At 43.6% G+C, this 27,037-nt stretch overlaps 17 non-coding genes across 17 annotated transcripts; all 17 read left to right on the top strand.

Moving 5' to 3' along the window:
- The first annotated feature begins 497 nt into the window (after positions 1 to 497).
- On the top strand, positions 498 to 579 carry trnas-gcu (transfer RNA serine (anticodon GCU)). Its single transcript has one exon. It is a non-coding gene; the product is annotated as a tRNA-Ser (tRNA).
- A 1,526-nt stretch (positions 580 to 2,105) lies between these two features.
- Positions 2,106 to 2,187, top strand: trnas-gcu (transfer RNA serine (anticodon GCU)). The gene has a single exon. It is a non-coding gene; the product is annotated as a tRNA-Ser (tRNA).
- Positions 2,188 to 3,712: 1,525 nt separating this feature from the next.
- On the top strand, positions 3,713 to 3,794 carry trnas-acu (transfer RNA serine (anticodon ACU)). Its single transcript has one exon. It is a non-coding gene; the product is annotated as a tRNA-Ser (tRNA).
- A 1,517-nt stretch (positions 3,795 to 5,311) lies between these two features.
- On the top strand, positions 5,312 to 5,393 carry trnas-gcu (transfer RNA serine (anticodon GCU)). Its single transcript has one exon. It is a non-coding gene; the product is annotated as a tRNA-Ser (tRNA).
- Positions 5,394 to 6,960: 1,567 nt separating this feature from the next.
- Positions 6,961 to 7,042, top strand: trnas-gcu (transfer RNA serine (anticodon GCU)). Its single transcript has one exon. It is a non-coding gene; the product is annotated as a tRNA-Ser (tRNA).
- A 1,511-nt stretch (positions 7,043 to 8,553) lies between these two features.
- Positions 8,554 to 8,635, top strand: trnas-gcu (transfer RNA serine (anticodon GCU)). The gene has a single exon. It is a non-coding gene; the product is annotated as a tRNA-Ser (tRNA).
- A 1,524-nt stretch (positions 8,636 to 10,159) lies between these two features.
- trnas-acu (transfer RNA serine (anticodon ACU)) lies at positions 10,160 to 10,241 on the top strand. Its single transcript has one exon. It is a non-coding gene; the product is annotated as a tRNA-Ser (tRNA).
- Positions 10,242 to 11,756: 1,515 nt separating this feature from the next.
- Positions 11,757 to 11,839, top strand: trnas-gcu (transfer RNA serine (anticodon GCU)). The gene has a single exon. It is a non-coding gene; the product is annotated as a tRNA-Ser (tRNA).
- Positions 11,840 to 13,363: 1,524 nt separating this feature from the next.
- trnas-gcu (transfer RNA serine (anticodon GCU)) lies at positions 13,364 to 13,445 on the top strand. Its single transcript has one exon. It is a non-coding gene; the product is annotated as a tRNA-Ser (tRNA).
- A 1,524-nt stretch (positions 13,446 to 14,969) lies between these two features.
- trnas-acu (transfer RNA serine (anticodon ACU)) lies at positions 14,970 to 15,051 on the top strand. Its single transcript has one exon. It is a non-coding gene; the product is annotated as a tRNA-Ser (tRNA).
- Positions 15,052 to 16,566: 1,515 nt separating this feature from the next.
- Positions 16,567 to 16,649, top strand: trnas-gcu (transfer RNA serine (anticodon GCU)). The gene has a single exon. It is a non-coding gene; the product is annotated as a tRNA-Ser (tRNA).
- A 1,524-nt stretch (positions 16,650 to 18,173) lies between these two features.
- On the top strand, positions 18,174 to 18,255 carry trnas-acu (transfer RNA serine (anticodon ACU)). Its single transcript has one exon. It is a non-coding gene; the product is annotated as a tRNA-Ser (tRNA).
- Positions 18,256 to 19,780: 1,525 nt separating this feature from the next.
- trnas-acu (transfer RNA serine (anticodon ACU)) lies at positions 19,781 to 19,862 on the top strand. Its single transcript has one exon. It is a non-coding gene; the product is annotated as a tRNA-Ser (tRNA).
- A 1,516-nt stretch (positions 19,863 to 21,378) lies between these two features.
- Positions 21,379 to 21,460, top strand: trnas-gcu (transfer RNA serine (anticodon GCU)). Its single transcript has one exon. It is a non-coding gene; the product is annotated as a tRNA-Ser (tRNA).
- Positions 21,461 to 22,976: 1,516 nt separating this feature from the next.
- On the top strand, positions 22,977 to 23,058 carry trnas-gcu (transfer RNA serine (anticodon GCU)). Its single transcript has one exon. It is a non-coding gene; the product is annotated as a tRNA-Ser (tRNA).
- Positions 23,059 to 24,584: 1,526 nt separating this feature from the next.
- On the top strand, positions 24,585 to 24,666 carry trnas-gcu (transfer RNA serine (anticodon GCU)). The gene has a single exon. It is a non-coding gene; the product is annotated as a tRNA-Ser (tRNA).
- Positions 24,667 to 26,177: 1,511 nt separating this feature from the next.
- On the top strand, positions 26,178 to 26,259 carry trnas-gcu (transfer RNA serine (anticodon GCU)). Its single transcript has one exon. It is a non-coding gene; the product is annotated as a tRNA-Ser (tRNA).
- The last annotated feature ends 778 nt before the right edge of the window (positions 26,260 to 27,037 follow it).

Here is a 27,037-nt window from a genome sequence, read left to right as displayed (position 1 = left end):
TCCCATTTGCATTGAGTTTCACTGCGCTGGTGCGAATCCAGCTCACAGAGGACCTGTTAATACAGTTGAAATATTTTTATCTTTTCCTCAATCCACTTCTTTTTTCGAGCAGTTTCCTTGAACCTGCTCACAATTCGCCCCATAAAAAGAGATTCAGCGGCATCAGCGGCCGCATAGACTAATGGATTAGGCATCTGACTTCTGTTGCAAATTCTTCAGTTATCAGAAGATTGAAGGTTCAAGTCCTACAAAGGTCTTTTAATTATCTGGGCGACACTTTTTATATTCTGAATCTGGCGTGAAACCGGCCATTTTTGACAGTCCCTCATCTGAAGTAACGGAAGGCCTGTTGCTTACATTAAGCTGATTGTACATTTTCAACATTGTAGATCTGTGTGCACGGGCAGGATAAGCGGTGAAGTTGAATTTCTTTCAGGGTAGTTCTAATTAGATGTAAAAAGCAAGAAATGGAATATCTGAAAGCAGTGTATTGGTGAGACGAGGTGGCCGAGAGGTTAAGGCGATGGACTGCTAATCCATTGTGCTCTGCACGCGTGGGTTCGAATCCCATCCTTGTCGTTACTGTATTACACGTTTGATGCTGATGCACTTTCCAAGCATTTCACTGAATCTTACTTGAAATACAATTTCGTGAAAATTGCACTGGTGTTGCTGGTCTGTGCCCCTGCGTTGCTCATATCTTGTTAAAATTAAAATATTCCAAGAAATTTCTCAACCCACCTTGAATGAAAGTGGAGATGAGATCGTGAATCGGAGATTGAGAACCCTCTCTTCCTTCTTCCTTCCTTTGAGATTGGCACCGAATGAAAAGTCCAGCGGCAACAGAGGCAAATGATTAGGGAACAGGAACATAAGTTTCTCCTTTGGAATTTCAAAAATATTTATCAAACTTAAAGACGAGATTTTCTGTTTTTGGGTCTTTGGTTGAGAGATAAATAATGCGCGAGAAATCCTCGTTCTTTTCAGCATTCTCTCATGGGATCTGAAGCCCCAGTTTAACATCTATACTAGAAGGACGGCACTGCCGACAGTGCAGCACGACCTCAGTACTGCCCTGGAGTGTCAGCCTGGATTATGCACTCAAGTCTCTGGAGTGAGGCTTGAGTATGCTGCCGCTGAGCCACGGCTGACACCTAAACTCAGTTCATTTGGCTGGAGTAAAATGACGGAGATAATGGGAAAAATGATAATGGAGTAAATTTTCAACTTGGTGTCCAAGATTAAACCGGGCATCGTTTTAGAAACAGACCGATTTATGTTGCCATAGATTTCATAAGCTTTGAAAATCAGGCCTGTCGAAAATGGGCGTGGTCGCGGTCAGTTGCGAATCATTCTGGGTCTGTTTAAACCGCGAGTGCTCACAGCCCCGGATCATTCTGTGTCTGTTTGAAATGGCAGAGCTCACAATCTCGGATCATGCCGTTTTTTTAGAAGCAGAGCGATTTCAGCTTTGATGACCGAGTTGTTGAGTTTAACAAAATGTGCCAGGGCTCGTCCGGGATTTGAACCCGGGACCTCTCGCATTTTAATCGTGAAATGCCCAAAGCGAGAATCATACCCCTAGACCAACGAGCCGCCGATGTCATTTCCCATTTGCATTGAGTTTCACTGCGCTGGTGCGAATCCAGCTCACAGAGGACCTGTTAATACAGTTGAAATATTTTTATCTTTTCCTCAATCCACTTCTTTTTTCGAACAGTTTCCTTGAACCTGCTCACAATTCGCCCCATAAAAAGAGATTCAGCGGCATCAGCGGCCGCATAGACGAATGGATTAGGCATCTGACTTCTGTTGCAAATTCTTCAGTTATCAGAAGATTGAAGGTTCAAGTCCTACAAAGGTCTTTTAATTATCTGGGCGACCCTTTTTATATTCTGAATCTGGCGTGAAACCGGCCATTTTTGACAGTCCCTCATCTGAAGTAACGGAAGGCCTGTTGCTTACATTAAGCTGATTGTACATTTTCAACATTGTAGATCTGTGTGCACGGGCAGGATAAGCGGTGAAGTTGAATTTCTTTCAGGGTAGTTCTAATTAGATGTAAAAAGCAAGAAATGGAATATCTGAAAGCAGTATATTGGTGAGACGAGGTGGCCGAGAGGTTAAGGCGATGGACTGCTAATCCATTGTGCTCTGCACGCGTGGGTTCGAATCCCATCCTCGTCGTTACTGTATTACACGTTTGATGCTGATGCACTTTCCAAGCATTTCACTGAATCTTACTTGAAATACAATTTCGTGAAAATTGCACTGGTGTTGCTGGTCTGTGCCCCTGCATTGCTCATATCTTGTTAAAATTAAAATATTCCATGAAATTTCTCAACCCACCTTGAATGAAAGTGGAGATGAGATCGTGAATCGGAGATTGAGAACCCTCTCTTCCTTCTTCCTTCCTTTGAGATTGGCACCGAATGAAAAGACGAGCGGCAACAGAGGCAAATGATTAGGGAACAGGAACATAAATTTCTCCTTTGGAATTTCAAAAATATTTATCAAACTTAAAGGCGAGATTTTCTGTTTTTGAGTCTTTGGTTGAGAGATAAATAATGCGCGAGAAATCCTCGTTCTTTTCAGCATTCTCTCATGGGATCTGAAGCCCCAGTTTAACATCTTACTAGAAGGACGGCACTGCCGACAGTGCAGCACTACCTCAGTACTGCCCTGGAGTGTCAGCCTGGATTATGCACTCAAGTCTCTGGAGTGAGGCTTGAGTATGCTGCAGCTGAGCCACGGCTGACACCTAAACTCAGTTCATTTGGCTGGAGTAAAATGACGGAGATAATGGGAAAAATGATAATGGAGTAAATTTTCAACTTGGTGTCCAAGATTAAACCGGGCATCGTTTTAGAAACAGCCCGATTTATGTTGCCATAGATTTCATAAGCTTTGAAAATCAGGCCTGTCGAAAATGGGCGGGGTCGCGGTCAGTTGCGAATCATTCTGGGTCTGTTTAAACCGCGAGTGCTCACAGCCCCGGATCATTCTGTGTCTGTTTGAAATGGCAGAGCTCACAATCTCGGATGATGCCGTTTTTTTAGAAGCAGAGCGATTTCAGCTTTGATGACCGAGTTGTTGAGTTTAACAAAATGTGCCAGGGCTCGTGCGGGATTTGAACCCGGGACCTCTCGCATTTTAATCGTGAAATGCCCAAAGCGAGAATCATACCACTAGACCAACGAGCCGCCGATGTCATTTCCCATTTGCATTGAGTTTCACTGCGTTGGTGCGAATCCAGCTCACAGAGGACCTGTTAATACAGTTGAAATATTTTTATCTTTTCCTCAATCCACTTCTTTTTTCGAACAGTTTCCTTGAACCTGCTCACAATTCGCCCCATAAAAAGAGATTCAGCGGCATCAGCGGCCGCATAGACTAATGGATTAGGCATCTGACTTCTGTTGCAAATTCTTCAGTTATCAGAAGATTGAATGTTCAAGTCCTACAAAGGTCTTTTAATTATCTGGGCGACACTTTTTATATTCTGAATCTGGCGTGAAACCGGCCATTTTTGACAGTCCCTCATCTGAAGTAACGGAAGGCCTGTTGCTTCCATTAAGCTGATTGTACATTTTCAACATTATAGATCTGTGTGCACGGGCAGGATAAGCTGTGAAGTTGAATTTCTTTCAGGGTAGTTCTAATTAGATGTAAAAAGCAAGAAATGGAATATCTGAAAGCAGTATATTGGTGAGACGAGGTGGCCGAGAGGTTAAGGCGATGGACTACTAATCCACTGTGCTCTGCACGCGTGGGTTCGAATCCCATCCTCGTCGTTACTGTATTGCACGTTTGATGCTGATGCACTTTCCAAGCATTTCACTGAATCTTACTTCAAATACAATTTCGTGAAAATTGCACTGGTGTTGCTGGTCTGTGCCCCTGCATTGCTCATATCTTGGTAAAATTAAAATATTCCAAGAAATTTCTCAACCCACCTTGAAATGAAAGTGGAGATGAGATCGTGAATCGGAGATTGTAGAACCCTCTCTTCCTTCTTCCTTCCTTTGAGATTGGCACCGAATGAAAAGGCCAGAGGCAAATGATTAGGGAACAGGAACATAAATTTCTCCTTTGGAATTTCAAAAATATTTATCAAACTTAAAGACGAGATTTTCTGTTTTTGGGTCTTTGGTTGAGAGATAAATAATGCGCGAGAAATCCTCGTTCTTTTCAGCATTCTCTCATGGGATCTGAAGCCCCAGTTTAACATCTTACTAGAAGGACGGCACTGCCGACAGTGCAGCACTACCTCAGTACTGCCCTGGAGTGTCAGCCTGGATTATGCACTCAAGTCTCTGGAGTGAGGCTTGAGTATGCTGCCGCTGAGCCACGGCTGACACCTAAACTCAGTTCATTTGGCTGGAGTAAAATGACGGAGATAATGGGAAAAATGATAATGGAGTGAATTTTCAACTTGGTGTCCAAGATTAAACCGGGCATCGTTTTAGAAACAGCCCGATTTATGTTGCCATAGATTTCATAAGCTTTGAAAATCAGGCCTGTCGAAAATGGGCGGGGTCGCGGTCAGTTGCGAATCATTCTGGGTCTGTTTAAACCGCGAGTGCTCACAGCCCCGGTCATTCTGTGTCTGTTTGAAATGGCAGAGCTCACAATCTCGGATCATGCCGTTTTTTTAGAAGCAGAGCGATTTCAGCTTTGATGATCGAGTTGTTGAGTTTAACAAAATGTGCCAGGGCTCGTCCGGGATTTGAACCCGGGACCTCTCGCATTTTAATCGTGAAATGCCCAAAGCGAGAATCATACCCCTAGACCAACGAGCCGCCGATGTCATTTCCCATTTGCATTGAGTTTCACTGCGCTGGTGCGAATCCAGCTCACAGAGGACCTGTTAATACAGTTGAAATATTTTTATCTTTTCCTCAATCCACTTCTTTTTTCGAGCAGTTTCCTTGAACCTGCTCACAATTCGCCCCATAAAAAGAGATTCAGCGGCATCAGCGGCCGCATAGACTAATGGATTAGGCATCTGACTTCTGTTGCAAATTCTTCAGTTATCAGAAGATTGAAGGTTCAAGTCCTACAAAGGTCTTTTAATTATCTGGGCGACACTTTTTATATTCTGAATCTGGCGTGAAACCGGCCATTTTTGACAGTCCCTCATCTGAAGTAACGGAAGGCCTGTTGCTTACATTAAGCTGATTGTACATTTTCAACATTGTAGATCTGTGTGCACGGGCAGGATAAGCGGTGAAGTTGAATTTATTTCAGGGTAGTTCTAATTAGATGTAAAAAGCAAGAAATGGAATATCTGAAAGCAGAATATTGGTGAGACGAGGTGGCCGAGAGGTTAAGGCGATGGACTGCTAATCCATTGTGCTCTGCACGCGTGGGTTCGAATCCCATCCTCGTCGTTACTGTATTACACGTTTGATGCTGATGCACTTTCCAAGCATTTCACTAAATCTTACTTGAAATACAATTTCGTGAAAATTGCACTGGTGTTGCTGGTCTGTGCCCCTGCATTGCTCATATCTTGGTAAAATTAAAATATTCCAAGAAATTTCTCAACCCACCTTGAATGAAAGTGGAGATGAGATCGTGAATCGGAGATTGAGAACCCTCTCTTCCTTCTTCCTTCCTTTGAGATTGGCACCGAATGAAAAGACTAGCGGCAACAGAGGCAAATGATTAGGGAACAGGAACATAAATTTCTCCTTTGGAATTTCAAAAATATTTATCAAACTTAAAGACGAGATTTTCTGTTTTTGGGTCTTTGGTTGAGAGATAAATAATGCGCGAGAAATCCTCGTTCTTTTCAGCATTCTCTCATGGGATCTGAAGCCCCAGTTTAACATCTTACTAGAAGGACGGCACTGCCGACAGTGCAGCACTACCTCAGTACTGCCCTGGAGTGTCAGCCTGGATTATGCACTCAAGTCTCTGGAGTGAGGCTTGAGTATGCTGCCGCTGAGCCACGGCTGACACCTAAACTCAGTTCATTTGGCTGGAGTAAAATGACGGAGATAATGGGAAAAATGATAATGGAGTGAATTTTCAACTTGGTGTCCAAGATTAAACCGGGCATCGTTTTAGAAACAGCCCGATTTATGTTGCCATAGATTTCATAAGCTTTGAAAATCAGGCCTGTCGAAAATGGGCGGGGTCGCGGTCAGTTGCGAATCATTCTGGGTCTGTTTAAACCGCGAGTGCTCACAGCCCCGGATCATTCTGGGTCTGTTTAAACCGCGAGTGCTCACAGCCCCGGTCATTCTGTGTCTGTTTGAAATGGCAGAGCTCACAATCTCGGATCATGCCGTTTTTTTAGAAGCAGAGCGATTTCAGCTTTGATGACCGAGTTGTTGAGTTTAACAAAATGTGCCAGGGCTCGTCCGGGATTTGAACCCGGGACTTCTCGCATTTTAATCGTGAAATGCCCAAAGCGAGAATCATACCCCTAGACCAACGAGCCGCCGATGTCATTTCCCATTTGCATTGAGTTTCACTGCGCTGGTGCGAATCCAGCTCACAGAGGACCTGTTAATACAGTTGAAATATTTTTATCTTTTCCTCAATCCACTTCTTTTTTCGAGCAGTTTCCTTGAACCTGCTCACAATTCGCCCCATAAAAAGAGATTCAGCGGCATCAGCGGCCGCATAGACTAATGGATTAGGCATCTGACTTCTGTTGCAAATTCTTCAGTTATCAGAAGATTGAAGGTTCAAGTCCTACAAAGGTCTTTTAATTATCTGGGCGACACTTTTTATATTCTGAATCTGGCGTGAAACCGGCCATTTTTGACAGTCCCTCATCTGAAGTAACGGAAGGCCTGTTGCTTACATTAAGCTGATTGTACATTTTCAACATTGTAGATCTGTGTGCACGGGCAGGATAAGCGGTGAAGTTGAATTTCTTTCAGGGTAGTTCTAATTAGATGTAAAAAGCAAGAAATGGAATATCTGAAAACAGAATATTGGTGAGACGAGGTGGCCGAGAGGTTAAGGCGATGGACTGCTAATCCATTGTGCTCTGCACGCGTGGGTTCGAATCCCATCCTCGTCGTTACTGTATTACACGTTTGATGCTGATGCATTTTCCAAGCATTTCACTAAATCTTACTTGAAATACAATTTCGTGAAAATTGCACTGGTGTTGCTGGTCTGTGCCCCTGCATTGCTCATATCTTGGTAAAATTAAAATATTCCAAGAAATTTCTCAACCCACCTTGAATGAAAGTGGAGATGAGATTGAGAACCCTCTCTTCCTTCTTCCTTCCTTTGAGATTGGCACCGAATGAAAAGACTAGCGGCAACAGAGGCAAATGATTAGGGAACAGGAACATAAATTTCTCCTTTGGAATTTCAAAAATATTTATCAAACTTAAAGACGAGATTTTCTGTTTTTGGGTCTTTGGTTGAGAGATAAATAATGCGCGAGAAATCCTCGTTCTTTTCAGCATTCTCTCATGGGATCTGAAGCCCCAGTTTAACATCTTACTAGAAGGACGGCACTGCCGACAGTGCAGCACTACCTCAGTACTGCCCTGGAGTGTCAGCCTGGATTATGCACTCAAGTCTCTGGAGTGAGGCTTGAGTATGCTGCCGCTGAGCCACGGCTGACACCTAAACTCAGTTCATTTGGCTGGAGTAAAATGACGGAGATAATGGGAAAAATGATAATGGAGTGAATTTTCAACTTGGTGTCCAAGATTAAACCGGGCATCGTTTTAGAAACAGCCCGATTTATGTTGCCATAGATTTCATAAGCTTTGAAAATCAGGCCTGTCGAAAATGGGCGGGGTCGCGGTCAGTTGCGAATCATTCTGGGTCTGTTTAAACCGCGAGTGCTCACAGTCCCGGATCATTCTGTGTCTGTTTGAAATGGCAGAGCTCACAATCTCGGATCATGCCGTTTTTTTAGAAGCAGAGCGATTTCAGCTTTGATGACCGAGTTGTTGAGTTTAACAAAATGTGCCAGGGCTCGTCCGGGATTTGAACCCGGGACCTCTCGCATTTTAATCGTGAAATGCCCAAAGCGAGAATCATACCCCTAGACCAACGAGCCGCCGATGTCATTTCCCATTTGCATTGAGTTTCACTGCGCTGGTGCGAATCCAGCTCACAGAGGACCTGTTAATACAGTTGAAATATTTTTATCTTTTCCTCAATCCACTTCTTTTTTCGAGCAGTTTCCTTGAACCTGCTCACAATTCGCCCCATAAAAAGAGATTCAGCGGCATCAGCGGCCGCATAGACTAATGGATTAGGCATCTGACTTCTGTTGCAAATTCTTCAGTTATCAGAAGATTGAAGGTTCAAGTCCTACAAAGGTCTTTTAATTATCTGGGCGACACTTTTTATATTCTGAATCTGGCGTGAAACCGGCCATTTTTGACAGTCCCTCATCTGAAGTAACGGAAGGCCTGTTGCTTACATTAAGCTGATTGTACATTTTCAACATTGTAGATCTGTGTGCACGGGCAGGATAAGCGGTGAAGTTGAATTTCTTTCAGGGTAGTTCTAATTAGATGTAAAAAGCAAGAAATGGAATATCTGAAAGCAGAACATTGGTGAGACGAGGTGGCCGAGAGGTTAAGGCGATGGACTGCTAATCCATTGTGCTCTGCACGCGTGGGTTCGAATCCCATCCTCGTCGTTACTGTATTACACGTTTGATGCTGATGCACTTTCCAAGCATTTCACTAAATCTTACTTGAAATACAATTTCGTGAAAATTGCACTGGTGTTGCTGGTCTGTGCCCTTGCATTGCTCATATCTTGGTAAAATTAAAATATTCCAAGAAATTTCTCAACCCACCTTGAATGAAAGTGGAGATGAGATCGTGAATCGGAGATTGAGAACCCTCTCTTCCTTCTTCCTTCCTTTGAGATTGGCACCGAATGAAAAGACTAGCGGCAACAGAGGCAAATGATTAGGGAACAGGAACATAAATTTCTCCTTTGGAATTTCAAAAATATTTATCAAACTTAAAGACGAGATTTTCTGTTTTTGGGTCTTTGGTTGAGAGATAAATAATGCGCGAGAAATCCTCGTTCTTTTCAGCATTCTCTCATGGGATCTGAAGCCCCAGTTTAACATCTTACTAGAAGGACGGCACTGCCGACAGTGCAGCACTACCTCAGTACTGCCCTGGAGTGTCAGCCTGGATTATGCACTCAAGTCTCTGGAGTGAGGCTTGAGTATGCTGCCGCTGAGCCACGGCTGACACCTAAACTCAGTTCATTTGGCTGGAGTAAAATGACGGAGATAATGGGAAAAATGATAATGGAGTGAATTTTCAACTTGGTGTCCAAGATTAAACCGGGCATCGTTTTAGAAACAGCCCGATTTATGTTGCCATAGATTTCATAAGCTTTGAAAATCAGGCCTGTCGAAAATGGGCGGGGTCGCGGTCAGTTGCGAATCATTCTGGGTCTGTTTAAACCGCGAGTGCTCACAGCCCCGGTCATTCTGTGTCTGTTTGAAATGGCAGAGCTCACAATCTCGGATCATGCCGTTTTTTTAGAAGCAGAGCGATTTCAGCTTTGATGACCGAGTTGTTGAGTTTAACAAAATGTGCCAGGGCTCGTCCGGGATTTGAACCCGGGACCTCTCGCATTTTAATCGTGAAATGCCCAAAGCGAGAATCATACCCCTCGACCAACGAGCCGCCGATGTCATTTCCCATTTGCATTGAGTTTCACTGCGCTGGTGCGAATCCAGCTCACAGAGGACCTGTTAATACAGTTGAAATATTTTTATCTTTTCCTCAATCCACTTCTTTTTTCGAGCAGTTTCCTTGAACCTGCTCACAATTCGCCCCATAAAAAGAGATTCAGCGGCATCAGCGGCCGCATAGACTAATGGATTAGGCATCTGACTTCTGTTGCAAATTCTTCAGTTATCAGAAGATTGAAGGTTCAAGTCCTACAAAGGTCTTTTAATTATCTGGGCGACACTTTTTATATTCTGAATCTGGCGTGAAACCGGCCATTTTTGACAGTCCCTCATCTGAAGTAACGGAAGGCCTGTTGCTTACATTAAGCTGATTGTACATTTTCAACATTGTAGATCTGTGTGCACGGGCAGGATAAGCGGTGAAGTTGAATTTCTTTCAGGTTAGTTCTAATTAGATGTAAAAAGCAAGAAATGGAATATCTGAAAGCAGTATATTGGTGAGACGAGGTGGCCGAGAGGTTAAGGCGATGGACTACTAATCCACTGTGCTCTGCACGCGTGGGTTCGAATCCCATTCTCGTCGTTACTGTATTACACGTTGGATGCTGATGCACTTTCCAAGCATTTCACTGAATCTTACTTGAAATACAATTTCGTGAAAATTGCATTGGTGTTGCTGGTCTGTGCCCCTGCATTGCTCATATCTTGGTAAAATTAAAATATTCCAAGAAATTTCTCAACCCACCTTGAATGAAAGTGGAGATGAGATCGTGAATCGGAGATTGAGAACCCTCTCTTCCTTCTTCCTTCCTTTGAGATTGGCACCGAATGAAAAGACCAGAGGCAAATGATTAGGGAACAGGAACATAAATTTCTCCTTTGGAATTTCAAAAATATTTATCAAACTTAAAGACGAGATTTTCTGTTTTTGGGTCTTTGGTTGAGAGATAAATAATGCGCGAGAAATCCTCGTTCTTTTCAGCATTCTCTCATGGGATCTGAAGCCCCAGTTTAACATCTTACTAGAAGGACGGCACTGCCGACAGTGCAGCACTACCTCAGTACTGCCCTGGAGTGTCAGCCTGGATTATGCACTCAAGTCTCTGGAGTGAGGCTTGAGTATGCTGCCGCTGAGCCACGGCTGACACCTAAACTCAGTTCATTTGGCTGGAGTAAAATGACGGAGATAATGGGAAAAATGATAATGGAGTGAATTTTCAACTTGGTGTCCAAGATTAAACCGGGCATCGTTTTAGAAACAGCCCGATTTATGTTGCCATAGATTTCATAAGCTTTGAAAATCAGGCCTGTCGAAAATGGGCGGGGTCGCGGTCAGTTGCGAATCATTCTGGGTCTGTTTAAACCGCGAGTGCTCACAGCCCCGGTCATTCTGTGTCTGTTTGAAATGGCAGAGCTCACAATCTCGGATCATGCCGTTTTTTTAGAAGCAGAGCGATTTCAGCTTTGATGACCGAGTTGTTGAGTTTAACAAAATGTGCCAGGGCTCGTCCGGGATTTGAACCCGGGACCTCTCGCATTTTAATCGTGAAATGCCCAAAGCGAGAATCATACCCCTAGACCAACGAGCCGCCGATGTCATTTCCCATTTGCATTGAGTTTCACTGCGCTGGTGCGAATCCAGCTCACAGAGGACCTGTTAATACAGTTGAAATATTTTTATCTTTTCCTCAATCCACTTCTTTTTTCGAGCAGTTTCCTTGAACCTGCTCACAATTCGCCCCATAAAAAGAGATTCAGCGGCATCAGCGGCCGCATAGACTAATGGATTAGGCATCTGACTTCTGTTGCAAATTCTTCAGTTATCAGACGATTGAAGGTTCAAGTCCTACAAAGGTCTTTTAATTATCTGGGCGACACTTTTTATATTCTGAATCTGGCGTGAAACCGGCCATTTTTGACAGTCCCTCATCTGAAGTAACGGAAGGCCTGTTGCTTACATTAAGCTGATTGTACATTTTCAACATTGTAGATCTGTGTGCACGGGCAGGATAAGCGGTGAAGTTGAATTTCTTTCAGGGTAGTTCTAATTAGATGTAAAAAGCAAGAAATGGAATATCTGAAAGCAGAATATTGGTGAGACGAGGTGGCCGAGAGGTTAAGGCGATGGACTGCTAATCCATCGTGCTCTGCACGCGTGGGTTCGAATCCCATCCTTCGTCGTTACTGTATTACACGTTTGATGCTGATGCACTTTCCAAGCATTTCACTAAATCTTACTTGAAATACAATTTCGTGAAAATTGCACTGGTGTTGCTGGTCTGTGCCCCTGCATTGCTCATATCTTGGTAAAATTAAAATATTCCAAGAAATTTCTCAACCCACCTTGAATGAAAGTGGAGATGAGATCGTGAATCGGAGATTGAGAACCCTCTCTTCCTTCTTCCTTCCTTTGAGATTGGCACCGAATGAAAAGACTAGCGGCAACAGAGGCAAATGATTAGGGAACAGGAACATAAATTTCTCCTTTGGAATTTCAAAAATATTTATCAAACTTAAAGACGAGATTTTCTGTTTTTGGGTCTTTGGTTGAGAGATAAATAATGCGCGAGAAATCCTCGTTCTTTTCAGCATTCTCTCATGGGATCTGAAGCCCCAGTTTAACATCTTACTAGAAGGACGGCACTGCCGACAGTGCAGCACTACCTCAGTACTGCCCTGGAGTGTCAGCCTGGATTATGCACTCAAGTCTCTGGAGTGAGGCTTGAGTATGCTGCCGCTGAGCCACGGCTGACACCTAAACTCAGTTCATTTGGCTGGAGTAAAATGACGGAGATAATGGGAAAAATGATAATGGAGTGAATTTTCAACTTGGTGTCCAAGATTAAACCGGGCATCGTTTTAGAAACAGCCCGATTTATGTTGCCATAGATTTCATAAGCTTTGAAAATCAGGCCTGTCGAAAATGGGCGGGGTCGCGGTCAGTTGCGAATCATTCTGGGTCTGTTTAAACCGCGAGTGCTCACAGCCCCGGTCATTCTGTGTCTGTTTGAAATGGCAGAGCTCACAATCTCGGATCATGCCGTTTTTTTAGAAGCAGAGCGATTTCAGCTTTGATGACCGAGTTGTTGAGTTTAACAAAATGTGCCAGGGCTCGTCCGGGATTTGAACCCGGGACCTCTCGCATTTTAATCGTGAAATGCCCAAAGCGAGAATCATACCCCTAGACCAACGAGCCGCCGATGTCATTTCCCATTTGCATTGAGTTTCACTGCGCTGGTGCGAATCCAGCTCACAGAGGACCTGTTAATACAGTTGAAATATTTTTATCTTTTCCTCAATCCACTTCTTTTTTCGAGCAGTTTCCTTGAACCTGCTCACAATTCGCCCCATAAAAAGAGATTCAGCGGCATCAGCGGCCGCATAGACTAATGGATTAGGCATCTGACTTCTGTTGCAAATTCTTCAGTTATCAGAAGATTGAAGGTTCAAGTCCTACAAAGGTCTTTTAATTATCTGGGCGACACTTTTTATATTCTGAATCTGGCGTGAAACCGGCCATTTTTGACAGTCCCTCATCTGAAGTAACGGAAGGCCTGTTGCTTACATTAAGCTGATTGTACATTTTCAACATTGTAGATCTGTGTGCACGGGCAGGATAAGCGGTGAAGTTGAATTTCTTTCAGGGTAGTTCTAATTAGATGTAAAAAGCAAGAAATGGAATATCTGAAAGCAGAACATTGGTGAGACGAGGTGGCCGAGAGGTTAAGGCGATGGACTGCTAATCCATTGTGCTCTGCACGCGTGGGTTCGAATCCCATCCTCGTCGTTACTGTATTACACGTTTGATGCTGATGCACTTTCCAAGCATTTCACTAAATCTTACTTGAAATACAATTTCGTGAAAATTGCACTGGTGTTGCTGGTCTGTGCCCTTGCATTGCTCATATCTTGGTAAAATTAAAATATTCCAAGAAATTTCTCAACCCACCTTGAATGAAAGTGGAGATGAGATCGTGAATCGGAGATTGAGAACCCTCTCTTCCTTCTTCCTTCCTTTGAGATTGGCACCGAATGAAAAGACTAGCGGCAACAGAGGCAAATGATTAGGGAACAGGAACATAAATTTCTCCTTTGGAATTTCAAAAATATTTATCAAACTTAAAGACGAGATTTTCTGTTTTTGGGTCTTTGGTTGAGAGATAAATAATGCGCGAGAAATCCTCGTTCTTTTCAGCATTCTCTCATGGGATCTGAAGCCCCAGTTTAACATCTTACTAGAAGGACGGCACTGCCGACAGTGCAGCACTACCTCAGTACTGCCCTGGAGTGTCAGCCTGGATTATGCACTCAAGTCTCTGGAGTGAGGCTTGAGTATGCTGCCGCTGAGCCACGGCTGACACCTAAACTCAGTTCATTTGGCTGGAGTAAAATGACGGAGATAATGGGAAAAATGATAATGGAGTGAATTTTCAACTTGGTGTCCAAGATTAAACCGGGCATCGTTTTAGAAACAGCCCGATTTATGTTGCCATAGATTTCATAAGCTTTGAAAATCAGGCCTGTCGAAAATGGGCGGGGTCGCGGTCAGTTGCGAATCATTCTGGGTCTGTTTAAACCGCGAGTGCTCACAGCCCCGGTCATTCTGTGTCTGTTTGAAATGGCAGAGCTCACAATCTCGGATCATGCCGTTTTTTTAGAAGCAGAGCGATTTCAGCTTTGATGACCGAGTTGTTGAGTTTAACAAAATGTGCCAGGGCTCGTCCGGGATTTGAACCCGGGACCTCTCGCATTTTAATCGTGAAATGCCCAAAGCGAGAATCATACCCCTCGACCAACGAGCCGCCGATGTCATTTCCCATTTGCATTGAGTTTCACTGCGCTGGTGCGAATCCAGCTCACAGAGGACCTGTTAATACAGTTGAAATATTTTTATCTTTTCCTCAATCCACTTCTTTTTTCGAGCAGTTTCCTTGAACCTGCTCACAATTCGCCCCATAAAAAGAGATTCAGCGGCATCAGCGGCCGCATAGACTAATGGATTAGGCATCTGACTTCTGTTGCAAATTCTTCAGTTATCAGAAGATTGAAGGTTCAAGTCCTACAAAGGTCTTTTAATTATCTGGGCGACACTTTTTATATTCTGAATCTGGCGTGAAACCGGCCATTTTTGACAGTCCCTCATCTGAAGTAACGGAAGGCCTGTTGCTTACATTAAGCTGATTGTACATTTTCAACATTGTAGATCTGTGTGCACGGGCAGGATAAGCGGTGAAGTTGAATTTCTTTCAGGTTAGTTCTAATTAGATGTAAAAAGCAAGAAATGGAATATCTGAAAGCAGTATATTGGTGAGACGAGGTGGCCGAGAGGTTAAGGCGATGGACTACTAATCCACTGTGCTCTGCACGCGTGGGTTCGAATCCCATTCTCGTCGTTACTGTATTACACGTTGGATGCTGATGCACTTTCCAAGCATTTCACTGAATCTTACTTGAAATACAATTTCGTGAAAATTGCATTGGTGTTGCTGGTCTGTGCCCCTGCATTGCTCATATCTTGGTAAAATTAAAATATTCCAAGAAATTTCTCAACCCACCTTGAATGAAAGTGGAGATGAGATCGTGAATCGGAGATTGAGAACCCTCTCTTCCTTCTTCCTTCCTTTGAGATTGGCACCGAATGAAAAGACCAGAGGCAAATGATTAGGGAACAGGAACATAAATTTCTCCTTTGGAATTTCAAAAATATTTATCAAACTTAAAGACGAGATTTTCTGTTTTTGGGTCTTTGGTTGAGAGATAAATAATGCGCGAGAAATCCTCGTTCTTTTCAGCATTCTCTCATGGGATCTGAAGCCCCAGTTTAACATCTTACTAGAAGGACGGCACTGCCGACAGTGCAGCACTACCTCAGTACTGCCCTGGAGTGTCAGCCTGGATTATGCACTCAAGTCTCTGGAGTGAGGCTTGAGTATGCTGCCGCTGAGCCACGGCTGACACCTAAACTCAGTTCATTTGGCTGGAGTAAAATGACGGAGATAATGGGAAAAATGATAATGGAGTGAATTTTCAACTTGGTGTCCAAGATTAAACCGGGCATCGTTTTAGAAACAGCCCGATTTATGTTGCCATAGATTTCATAAGCTTTGAAAATCAGGCCTGTCGAAAATGGGCGGGGTCGCGGTCAGTTGCGAATCATTCTGGGTCTGTTTAAACCGCGAGTGCTCACAGCCCCGGTCATTCTGTGTCTGTTTGAAATGGCAGAGCTCACAATCTCGGATCATGCCGTTTTTTTAGAAGCAGAGCGATTTCAGCTTTGATGACCGAGTTGTTGAGTTTAACAAAATGTGCCAGGGCTCGTCCGGGATTTGAACCCGGGACCTCTCGCATTTTAATCGTGAAATGCCCAAAGCGAGAATCATACCCCTAGACCAACGAGCCGCCGATGTCATTTCCCATTTGCATTGAGTTTCACTGCGCTGGTGCGAATCCAGCTCACAGAGGACCTGTTAATACAGTTGAAATATTTTTATCTTTTCCTCAATCCACTTCTTTTTTCGAGCAGTTTCCTTGAACCTGCTCACAATTCGCCCCATAAAAAGAGATTCAGCGGCATCAGCGGCCGCATAGACTAATGGATTAGGCATCTGACTTCTGTTGCAAATTCTTCAGTTATCAGACGATTGAAGGTTCAAGTCCTACAAAGGTCTTTTAATTATCTGGGCGACACTTTTTATATTCTGAATCTGGCGTGAAACCGGCCATTTTTGACAGTCCCTCATCTGAAGTAACGGAAGGCCTGTTGCTTACATTAAGCTGATTGTACATTTTCAACATTGTAGATCTGTGTGCACGGGCAGGATAAGCGGTGAAGTTGAATTTCTTTCAGGGTAGTTCTAATTAGATGTAAAAAGCAAGAAATGGAATATCTGAAAGCAGAATATTGGTGAGACGAGGTGGCCGAGAGGTTAAGGCGATGGACTGCTAATCCATCGTGCTCTGCACGCGTGGGTTCGAATCCCATCCTTCGTCGTTACTGTATTACACGTTTGATGCTGATGCACTTTCCAAGCATTTCACTAAATCTTACTTGAAATACAATTTCGTGAAAATTGCACTGGTGTTGCTGGTCTGTGCCCCTGCATTGCTCATATCTTGGTAAAATTAAAATATTCCAAGAAATTTCTCAACCCACCTTGAATGAAAGTGGAGATGAGATCGTGAATCGGAGATTGAGAACCCTCTCTTCCTTCTTCCTTCCTTTGAGATTGGCACCGAATGAAAAGACTAGCGGCAACAGAGGCAAATGATTAGGGAACAGGAACATAAATTTCTCCTTTGGAATTTCAAAAATATTTATCAAACTTAAAGACGAGATTTTCTGTTTTTGGGTCTTTGGTTGAGAGATAAATAATGCGCGAGAAATCCTCGTTCTTTTCAGCATTCTCTCATGGGATCTGAAGCCCCAGTTTAACATCTTACTAGAAGGACGGCACTGCCGACAGTGCAGCACTACCTCAGTACTGCCCTGGAGTGTCAGCCTGGATTATGCACTCAAGTCTCTGGAGTGAGGCTTGAGTATGCTGCCGCTGAGCCACGGCTGACACCTAAACTCAGTTCATTTGGCTGGAGTAAAATGACGGAGATAATGGGAAAAATGATAATGGAGTGAATTTTCAACTTGGTGTCCAAGATTAAACCGGGCATCGTTTTAGAAACAGCCCGATTTATGTTGCCATAGATTTCATAAGCTTTGAAAATCAGGCCTGTCGAAAATGGGCGGGGTCGCGGTCAGTTGCGAATCATTCTGGGTCTGTTTAAACCGCGAGTGCTCACAGCCCCGGTCATTCTGTGTCTGTTTGAAATGGCAGAGCTCACAATCTCGGATCATGCCGTTTTTTTAGAAGCAGAGCGATTTCAGCTTTGATGACCGAGTTGTTGAGTTTAACAAAATGTGCCAGGGCTCGTCCGGGATTTGAACCCGGGACCTCTCGCATTTTAATCGTGAAATGCCCAAAGCGAGAATCATACCCCTAGACCAACGAGCCGCCGATGTCATTTCCCATTTGCATTGAGTTTCACTGCGCTGGTGCGAATCCAGCTCACAGAGGACCTGTTAATACAGTTGAAATATTTTTATCTTTTCCTCAATCCACTTCTTTTTTCGAGCAGTTTCCTTGAACCTGCTCACAATTCGCCCCATAAAAAGAGATTCAGCGGCATCAGCGGCCGCATAGACTAATGGATTAGGCATCTGACTTCTGTTGCAAATTCTTCAGTTATCAGAAGATTGAAGGTTCAAGTCCTACAAAGGTCTTTTAATTATCTGGGCGACACTTTTTATATTCTGAATCTGGCGTGAAACCGGCCATTTTTGACAGTCCCTCATCTGAAGTAACGGAAGGCCTGTTGCTTACATTAAGCTGATTGTACATTTTCAACATTGTAGATCTGTGTGCACGGGCAGGATAAGCGGTGAAGTTGAATTTCTTTCAGGGTAGTTCTAATTAGATGTAAAAAGCAAGAAATGGAATATCTGAAAGCAGTATATTGGTGAGACGAGGTGGCCGAGAGGTTAAGGCGATGGACTACTAATCCACTGTGCTCTGCACGCGTGGGTTCGAATCTCATTCTCGTCGTTACTGTATTACACGTTTGATGCTGATGCACTTTCCAAACATTTCACTGAATCTTACTTGAAATACAATTTCGTGAAAATTGCATTGGTGTTGCTGGTCTGTGCCCCTGCATTGCTCATATCTTGGTAAAATTAAAATATTCCAAGAAATTTCTCAACCCACCTTGAATGAAAGTGGAGATGAGATCGTGAATCGGAGATTGAGAACCCTCTCTTCCTTCTTCCTTCCTTTGAGATTGGCACCGAATGAAAAGACTAGCGGCAACAGAGGCAAATGATTAGGGAACAGGAACATAAATTTCTCCTTTGGAATTTCAAAAATATTTATCAAACTTAAAGACGAGATTTTCTGTTTTTGGGTCTTTGGTTGAGAGATAAATAATGCGCGAGAAATCCTCGTTCTTTTCAGCATTCTCTCATGGGATCTGAAGCCCCAGTTTAACATCTTACTAGAAGGACGGCACTGCCGACAGTGCAGCACTACCTCAGTACTGCCCTGGAGTGTCAGCCTGGATTATGCACTCAAGTCTCTGGAGTGAGGCTTGAGTATGCTGCCGCTGAGCCACGGCTGACACCTAAACTCAGTTCATTTGGCTGGAGTAAAATGACGGAGATAATGGGAAAAATGATAATGGAGTGAATTTTCAACTTGGTGTCCAAGATTAAACCGGGCATCGTTTTAGAAACAGCCCGATTTATGTTGCCATAGATTTCATAAGCTTTGAAAATCAGGCCTGTCGAAAATGGGCGGGGTCGCGGTCAGTTGCGAATCATTCTGGGTCTGTTTAAACCGCGAGTGCTCACAGCCCCGGATCATTCTGTGTCTGTTTGAAATGGCAGAGCTCACAATCTCGGATCATGCCGTTTTTTTAGAAGCAGAGCGATTTCAGCTTTGATGACCGAGTTGTTGAGTTTAACAAAATGTGCCAGGGCTCGTCCGGGATTTGAACCCGGGACCTCTCGCATTTTAATCGTGAAATGCCCAAAGCGAGAATCATACCCCTAGACCAACGAGCCGCCGATGTCATTTCCCATTTGCATTGAGTTTCACTGCGCTGGTGCGAATCCAGCTCACAGAGGACCTGTTAATACAGTTGAAATATTTTTATCTTTTCCTCAATCCACTTCTTTTTTCGAGCAGTTTCCTTGAACCTGCTCACAATTCGCCCCATAAAAAGAGATTCAGCGGCATCAGCGGCCGCATAGACTAATGGATTAGGCATCTGACTTCTGTTGCAAATTCTTCAGTTATCAGAAGATTGAAGGTTCAAGTCCTACAAAGGTCTTTTAATTATCTGGGCGACACTTTTTATATTCTGAATCTGGCGTGAAACCGGCCATTTTTGACAGTCCCTCATCTGAAGTAACGGAAGGCCTGTTGCTTACATTAAGCTGATTGTACATTTTCAACATTGTAGATCTGTGTGCACGGGCAGGATAAGCGGTGAAGTTGAATTTCTTTCAGGGTAGTTCTAATTAGATGTAAAAAGCAAGAAATGGAATATCTGAAAGCAGTATATTGGTGAGACGAGGTGGCCGAGAGGTTACGGCGATGGACTACTAATCCACTGTGCTCTGCACGCGTGGGTTCGAATCCCATTCTCGTCGTTACTGTATTACACGTTTGATGCTGATGCACTTTCCAAGCATTTCACTGAATCTTACTTGAAATACAATTTCGTGAAAATTGCATTGGTGTTGCTGGTCTGTGCCCCTGCATTGCTCATATCTTGGTAAAATTAAAATATTCCAAGAAATTTCTCAACCCACCTTGAATGAAAGTGGAGATGAGATCGTGAATCGGAGATTGAGAACCCTCTCTTCCTTCTTCCTTCCTTTGAGATTGGCACCGAATGAAAAGGCCAGAGGCAAATGATTAGGGAACAGGAACATAAATTTCTCCTTTGGAATTTCAAAAATATTTATCAAACTTAAAGACGAGATTTTCTGTTTTTGGGTCTTTGGTTGAGAGATAAATAATGCGCGAGAAATCCTCGTTCTTTTCAGCATTCTCTCATGGGATCTGAAGCCCCAGTTTAACATCTTACTAGAAGGACGGCACTGCCGACAGTGCAGCACTACCTCAGTACTGCCCTGGAGTGTCAGCCTGGATTATGCACTCAAGTCCCTGGAGTGAGGCTTGAGTATGCTGCCGCTGAGCCACGGCTGACACCTAAACTCAGTTCATTTGGCTGGAGTAAAATGACGGAGATAATGGGAAAAATGATAATGGAGTAAATTTTCAACTTGGTGTCCAAGATTAAACCGGGCATCGTTTTAGAAACAGCCCGATTTATGTTGCCATAGATTTCATAAGCTTTGAAAATCAGGCCTGTCGAAAATGGGCGGGGTCGCGGTCAGTTGCGAATCATTCTGGGTCTGTTTAAACCGCGAGTGCTCACAGCCCCCGATCATTCTGTGTCTGTTTGAAATGGCAGAGCTCACAATCTCGGATCATGCCGTTTTTTTAGAAGCAGAGCGATTTCAGCTTTGATGACCGAGTTGTTGAGTTTAACAAAATGTGCCAGGGCTCGTCCGGGATTTGAACCCGGGACCTCTCGCATTTTAATCGTGAAATGCCCAAAGCGAGAATCATACTCCTAGACCAACGAGCCGCCGATGTCATTTCCCATTTGCATTGAGTTTCACTGCGCTGGTGCGAATCCAGCTCACAGAGGACCTGTTAATACAGTTGAAATATTTTTATCTTTTCCTCAATCCACTTCTTTTTTCGAACAGTTTCCTTGAACCTGCTCACAATTCGCCCCATAAAAAGAGATTCAGCGGCATCAGCGGCCGCATAGACTAATGGATTAGGCATCTGACTTCTGTTGCAAATTCTTCAGTTATCAGAAGATTGAAGGTTCAAGTCCTACAAAGGTCTTTTAATTATCTGGGCGACACTTTTTATATTCTGAATCTGGCGTGAAACCGGCCATTTTTGACAGTCCCTCATCTGAAGTAACGGAAGGCCTGTTGCTTACATTAAGCTGATTGTACATTTTCAACATTGTAGATCTGTGTGCACGGGCAGGATAAGCGGTGAAGTTGAATTTCTTTCAGGGTAGTTCTAATTAGATGTAAAAAGCAAGAAATGGAATATCTGAAAACAATATATTGGTGAGACGAGGTGGCCGAGAGGTAAAGGCGATGGACTGCTAATCCATTGTGCTCTGCACGCGTGGGTTCGAATCCCATCCTCGTCGTTACTGTATTACACGTTTGATGCTGATGCACTTTCCAAGCATTTCACTGAATCTTACTTGAAATACAATTTCGTGAAAATTGCACTGGTGTTGCTGGTCTGTGCCCCTGCATTGCTCATATCTTGGTAAAATTATAATATTCCAAGAAATTTCTCAACCCACCTTGAATGAAAATGGAGATGAGATCATGAATCGGAGATTGAGAACCCTCTCTTCCTTCTTCCTTCCTTTGAGATTGGCACCGAATGAAAAGACCAGAGGCAAATGATTAGGGAACAGGAACATAAATTTCTCCTTTGGAATTTCAAAAATATTTATCAAACTTAAAGACGAGATTTTCTGTTTTTGGGTCTTTGGTTGAGAGATAAATAATGCGCGAGAAATCCTCGTTCTTTTCAGCATTCTCTCATGGGATCTGAAGCCCCAGTTTAACATCTTACTAGAAGGACGGCACTGCCGACAGTGCAGCACTACCTCAGTACTGCCCTGGAGTGTCAGCCTGGATTATGCACTCAAGTCTCTGGAGTGAGGCTTGAGTATGCTGCCGCTGAGCCACGGCTGACACCTAAACTCAGTTCATTTGGATGGAGTAAAATGACGGAGATAATGAGAAAAATGATAATGGGGTAAATTTTCAACTTGGTGTCCAAGATTAAACCGGGCATCGTTTTGGAAACAGCCCGATTTATGTTGCCATAGATTTCATAAGCTTTGAAAATCAGGCCTGTCGAAAATGGGCGGGGTCGCGGTCAGTTGCGAATCATTCTGGGTCTGTTTAAACCGCGAGTGCTCACAGCCCCGGATCATTCTGTGTCTGTTTGAAATGGCAGAGCTCACAATCTCGGATCATGCCGTTTTTTTAGAAGCAGAGCGATTTCAGCTTTGATGACCGAGTTGTTGAGTTTAACAAAATGTGCCAGGGCTCGTCCGGTATTTGAACACGGGACCGCTCGCATTTTAATCGTGAAATGCCCAAAGCGAGAATCATACCCCTAGACCAACGAGCCGCCGATGTCATTTCCCATTTGCATTGAGTTTCACTGCGCTGGTGCGAATCCAGCTCACAGAGGACCTGTTAATACAGTTGAAATATTTTTATCTTTTCCTCAATCCACTTCTTTTTTCGAACAGTTTCCTTGAACCTGCTCACAATTCGCCCCATAAAAAGAGATTCAGCGGCATCAGCGGCCGCATAGACTAATGGATTAGGCATCTGACTTCTGTTGCAAATTCTTCAGTTATCAGAAGATTGAAGGTTCAAGTCCTACAAAGGTCTTTTAATTATCTGGGCGACACTTTTTATATTCTGAATCTGGCGTGAAACCGGCCATTTTTGACAGTCCCTCATCTGAAGTAACGGAAGGCCTGTTGCTTACATTAAGCTGATTGTACATTTTCAACATTGTAGATCTGTGTGCACGGGCAGGATAAGCGGTGAAGTTGAATTTCTTTCAGGCTAGTTCTAATTAGATGTAAAAAGCAAGAAATGGAATATCTGAAAGCAGAATATTGGTGAGACGAGGTGGCCGAGAGGTCAAGGCGATGGACTGCTAATCCATTGTGCTCTGCACGCGTGGGTTCGAATCCCATCCTCGTCGTTACTGTATTACACGTTTGATGCTGATGCACTTTCCAAGCATTTCACTGAATCTTACTTGAAATACAATTTCGTGAAAGTTGCACTGGTGTTGCTGGTCTGTGCCCCTGCACTGCTGATATCTTGTTAAAATTAAAATATTCCAAGAAATTTCTCAACCCACCTTGAATGAAAGTGGAGATGAGATCGTGAATCGGAGATTGAGAACCCTCTCTTACTTCTTCCTTCCTTTGAGATTGGCACCGAATGAAAAGACTAGCGGCAACAGAGGCAAATGATTAGGGAACAGGAACATAAGTTTCTCCTTTGGAATTTCAAAAATATTTATCAAACTTAAAGACGAGATTTTCTGTTTTTGGGTCTTTGGTTGAGAGATAAATAATGCGCGAGAAATCCTCGTTCTTTTCAGCATTCTCTCATGGGATCTGAAGCCCCAGTTTAACATCTATACTAGAAGGACGGCACTGCCGACAGTGCAGCACTACCTCAGTACTGCCCTGGAGTGTCAGCCTGGATTATGCACTCAAGTCTCTGGAGTGAGGCTTGAGTATGCTGCCGCTGAGCCACGGCTGACACCTAAACTCAGTTCATTTGGCTGGAGTAAAATGACGGAGATAATGGGAAAAATGATAATGGAGTAAATTTTCAACTTGGTGTCCAAGATTAAACCGGGCATCGTTTTAGAAACAGACCGATTTATGTTGCCATAGATTTCATAAGCTTTGAAAATCAGGCCTGTCGAAAATGGGCGTGGTCGCGGTCAGTTGCGAATCATTCTGGGTCTGTTTAAACCGCGAGTGCTCACAGCCCCGGATCACTCTGTGTCTGTTTGAAATGGCAGAGCTCACAATCTCGGATCATGCCGTTTTTTTAGAAGCAGAGCGATTTCAGCTTTGATGACCGAGTTGTTGAGTTTAACAAAATGTGCCAGGGCTCGTCCGGGATTTGAACCCGGGACCTCTCGCATTTTAATCGTGAAATGCCCAAAGCGAGAATCATACCCCTAGACCAACCAGCCGCCGATGTCAGTTCCCATTTGCATTGAGTTTCACTGCGCTGGTGCGAATCCAGCTCACAGAGGACCTGTTAATACAGTTGAAATATTTTTATCTTTTCCTCAATCCACTTCTTTTTTCGAACAGTTTCCTTGAACCTGCTCACAATTCGCCCCATAAAAAGAGATTCAGCGGCATCAGCGGCCGCATAGACTAATGGATTAGGCATCTGACTTCTGTTGCAAATTCTTCAGTTATCAGAAGATTGAAGGTTCAAGTCCTACAAAGGTCTTTTAATTATCTGGGCGACACTTTTTATATTCTGAATCTGGCGTGAAACCGGCCATTTTTGACAGTCCCTCATCTGAAGGAACGGAAGGCCTGTTGCTTACATTAAGCTGATTGTACATTTTCAACATTGTAGATCTGTGTGCACGGGCAGGATAAGCGGTGAAGTTGAATTTCTTTCAGGGTAGTTCTAATTAGATGTAAAAAGCAAGAATTGGAATATCTGAAAGCAGTATATTGGTGAGACGAGGTGGCCGAGAGGTTAAGGCGATGGACTGCTAATCCATTGTGCTCTGCACGCGTGGGTTCGAATCCCATCCTCGTCGTTACTGTATTACACGTTTGATGCTGATGCACTTTCCAAGCATTTCACTGAATCTTACTTGAAATACAATTTCGTGAAAATTGCACTGGTGTTGCTGGTCTGTGCCCCTGCACTGCTGATATCTTGTTAAAATTAAAATATTCCAAGAAATTTCTCAACCCACCTTGAATGAAAGTGGAGATGAGATTGAGAACCCTCTCTTACTTCTTCCTTCCTTTGAGATTGGCACCGAATGAAAAGACTAGCGGCAACAGAGGCAAATGATTAGGGAACAGGAACATAAGTTTCTCCTTTGGAATTTCAAAAATATTTATCAAACTTAAAGACGAGATTTTCTGTTTTTGGGTCTTTGGTTGAGAGATAAATAATGCGCGAGAAATCCTCGTTCTTTTCAGCATTCTCTCATGGGATCTGAAGCCCCAGTTTAACATCTTACTAGAAGGACGGCACTGCCGACAGTGCAGCACTACCTCAGTACTGCCCTGGAGTGTCAGCCTGGATTATGCACTCAAGTCTCTGGAGTGAGGCTTGAGTATGCTGCCGCTGAGCCACGGCTGACACCTAAACTCAGTTCATTTGGCTGGAGTAAAATGACGGAGATAATGGGAAAAATGATAATGGAGTAAATTTTCAACTTGGTGTCCAAGATTAAACCGGGCATCGTTTTAGAAACAGCCCGATTTATGTTGCCATAGATTTCATAAGCTTTGAAAATCAGGCCTGTCGAAAATGGGCGGGGTCGCGGTCAGTTGCGAATCATTCTGGGTCTGTTTAAACCGCGAGTGCTCACAGCCCCGGATCATTCTGTGTCTGTTTGAAATGGCAGAGCTCACAATCTCGGATCATGCCGTTTTTTTAGAAGCAGAGCGATTTCAGCTTTGATGACCGAGTTGTTGAGTTTAACAAAATGCGCCAGGGCTCGTCCGGGATTTGAACCCGGGACCTCTCGCATTTTAATCGTGAAATGCCCAAAGCGAGAATCATACCCCTAGACCAACGAGCCGCCGATGTCATTTACCATTTGCATTGAGTTTCACTGCGCTGGTGCGAATCCAGCTCACAGAGGACCTGTTAATACAGTTGAAATATTTTTATCTTTTCCTCAATCCACTTCTTTTTTCGAACAGTTTCCTTGAACCTGCTCACAATTCGCCCCATAAAAAGAGATTCAGCGGCATCAGCGGCCGCATAGACTAATGGATTAGGCATCTGACTTCTGTTGCAAATTCTTCAGTTATCAGAAGATTGAAGGTTCAAGTCCTACAAAGGTCTTTTAATTATCTGGGCGACCCTTTTTATATTCTGAATCTGGCGTGAAACCGGCCATTTTTGACAGTCCCTCATCTGAAGTAACGGAAGGCCTGTTGCTTACATTAAGCTGATTGTACATTTTCAACATTGTAGATCTGTGTGCACGGGCAGGATAAGCGGTGAAGTTGAATTTCTTTCAGGGTAGTTCTAATTAGATGTAAAAAGCAAGAAATGGAATATCTGAAAGCAGTACATTGGTGAGACGAGGTGGCCGAGAGGTTAAGGCGATGGACTGCTAATCCATTGTGCTCTGCACGCGTGGGTTCGAATCCCATTCTCGTCGTTACTGTATTACACGTTTGATGCTGATGCACTTTCCAAGCATTTCACTGAATCTTACTTGAAATACAATTTCGTGAAAATTGCACTGGTGTTGCTGGTCTGTGCCCTTGCATTGCTCATATCTTGGTAAAATTAAAATATTCCAAGAAATTTCTCAACCCACCTTGAATGAAAGTGGAGATGAGATCGTGAATCGGAGATTGAGAACCCTCTCTTCCTTCTTCCTTCCTTTGAGATTGGCACCGAATGAAAAGACCAGAGGCAAATGATTAGGGAACAGGAACATAAATTTCTCCTTTGGAATTTCAAAAATATTTATCAAACTTAAAGACGAGATTTTCTGTTTTTTGGTCTTTGGTTGAGAGATAAATAATGCGCGAGAAATCCTCGTTCTTTTCAGCATTCTCTCATGGGATCTGAAGCCCCAGTTTAACATCTTACTAGAAGGACGGCACTGCCGACAGTGCAGCACTACCTCAGTACTGCCCTGGAGTGTCAGCCTGGATTATGCACTCAAGTCTCTGGAGTGAGGCTTGAGTATGCTGCCGCTGAGCCACGGCTGACACCTAAACTCAGTTCATTTGAATGGAGTAAAATGACGGAGATAATGAGAAAAATGATAATGGGGTAAATTTTCAACTTGGTGTCCAAGATTAAACCGGGCATCGTTTTAGAAACAGCCCGATTTATGTTGCCATAGATTTCATAAGCTTTGAAAATCAGGCCTGTCGAGAATGGGCGGGGTCGCGGTCAGTTGCGAATCATTCTGGGTCTGTTTA

Source organism: Somniosus microcephalus, unplaced genomic scaffold (assembly GCF_052327205.1).
Source record: "Somniosus microcephalus isolate GS21.2 unplaced genomic scaffold, FLI_Smic_1.0 unresolved_chr1, whole genome shotgun sequence".
NCBI classification, from domain to species: Eukaryota; Metazoa; Chordata; class Chondrichthyes; order Squaliformes; family Somniosidae; genus Somniosus; species Somniosus microcephalus.
Note: the sequence above shows the minus strand (reverse complement) of the source record. Positions and strands in the feature narration are given on the sequence as shown.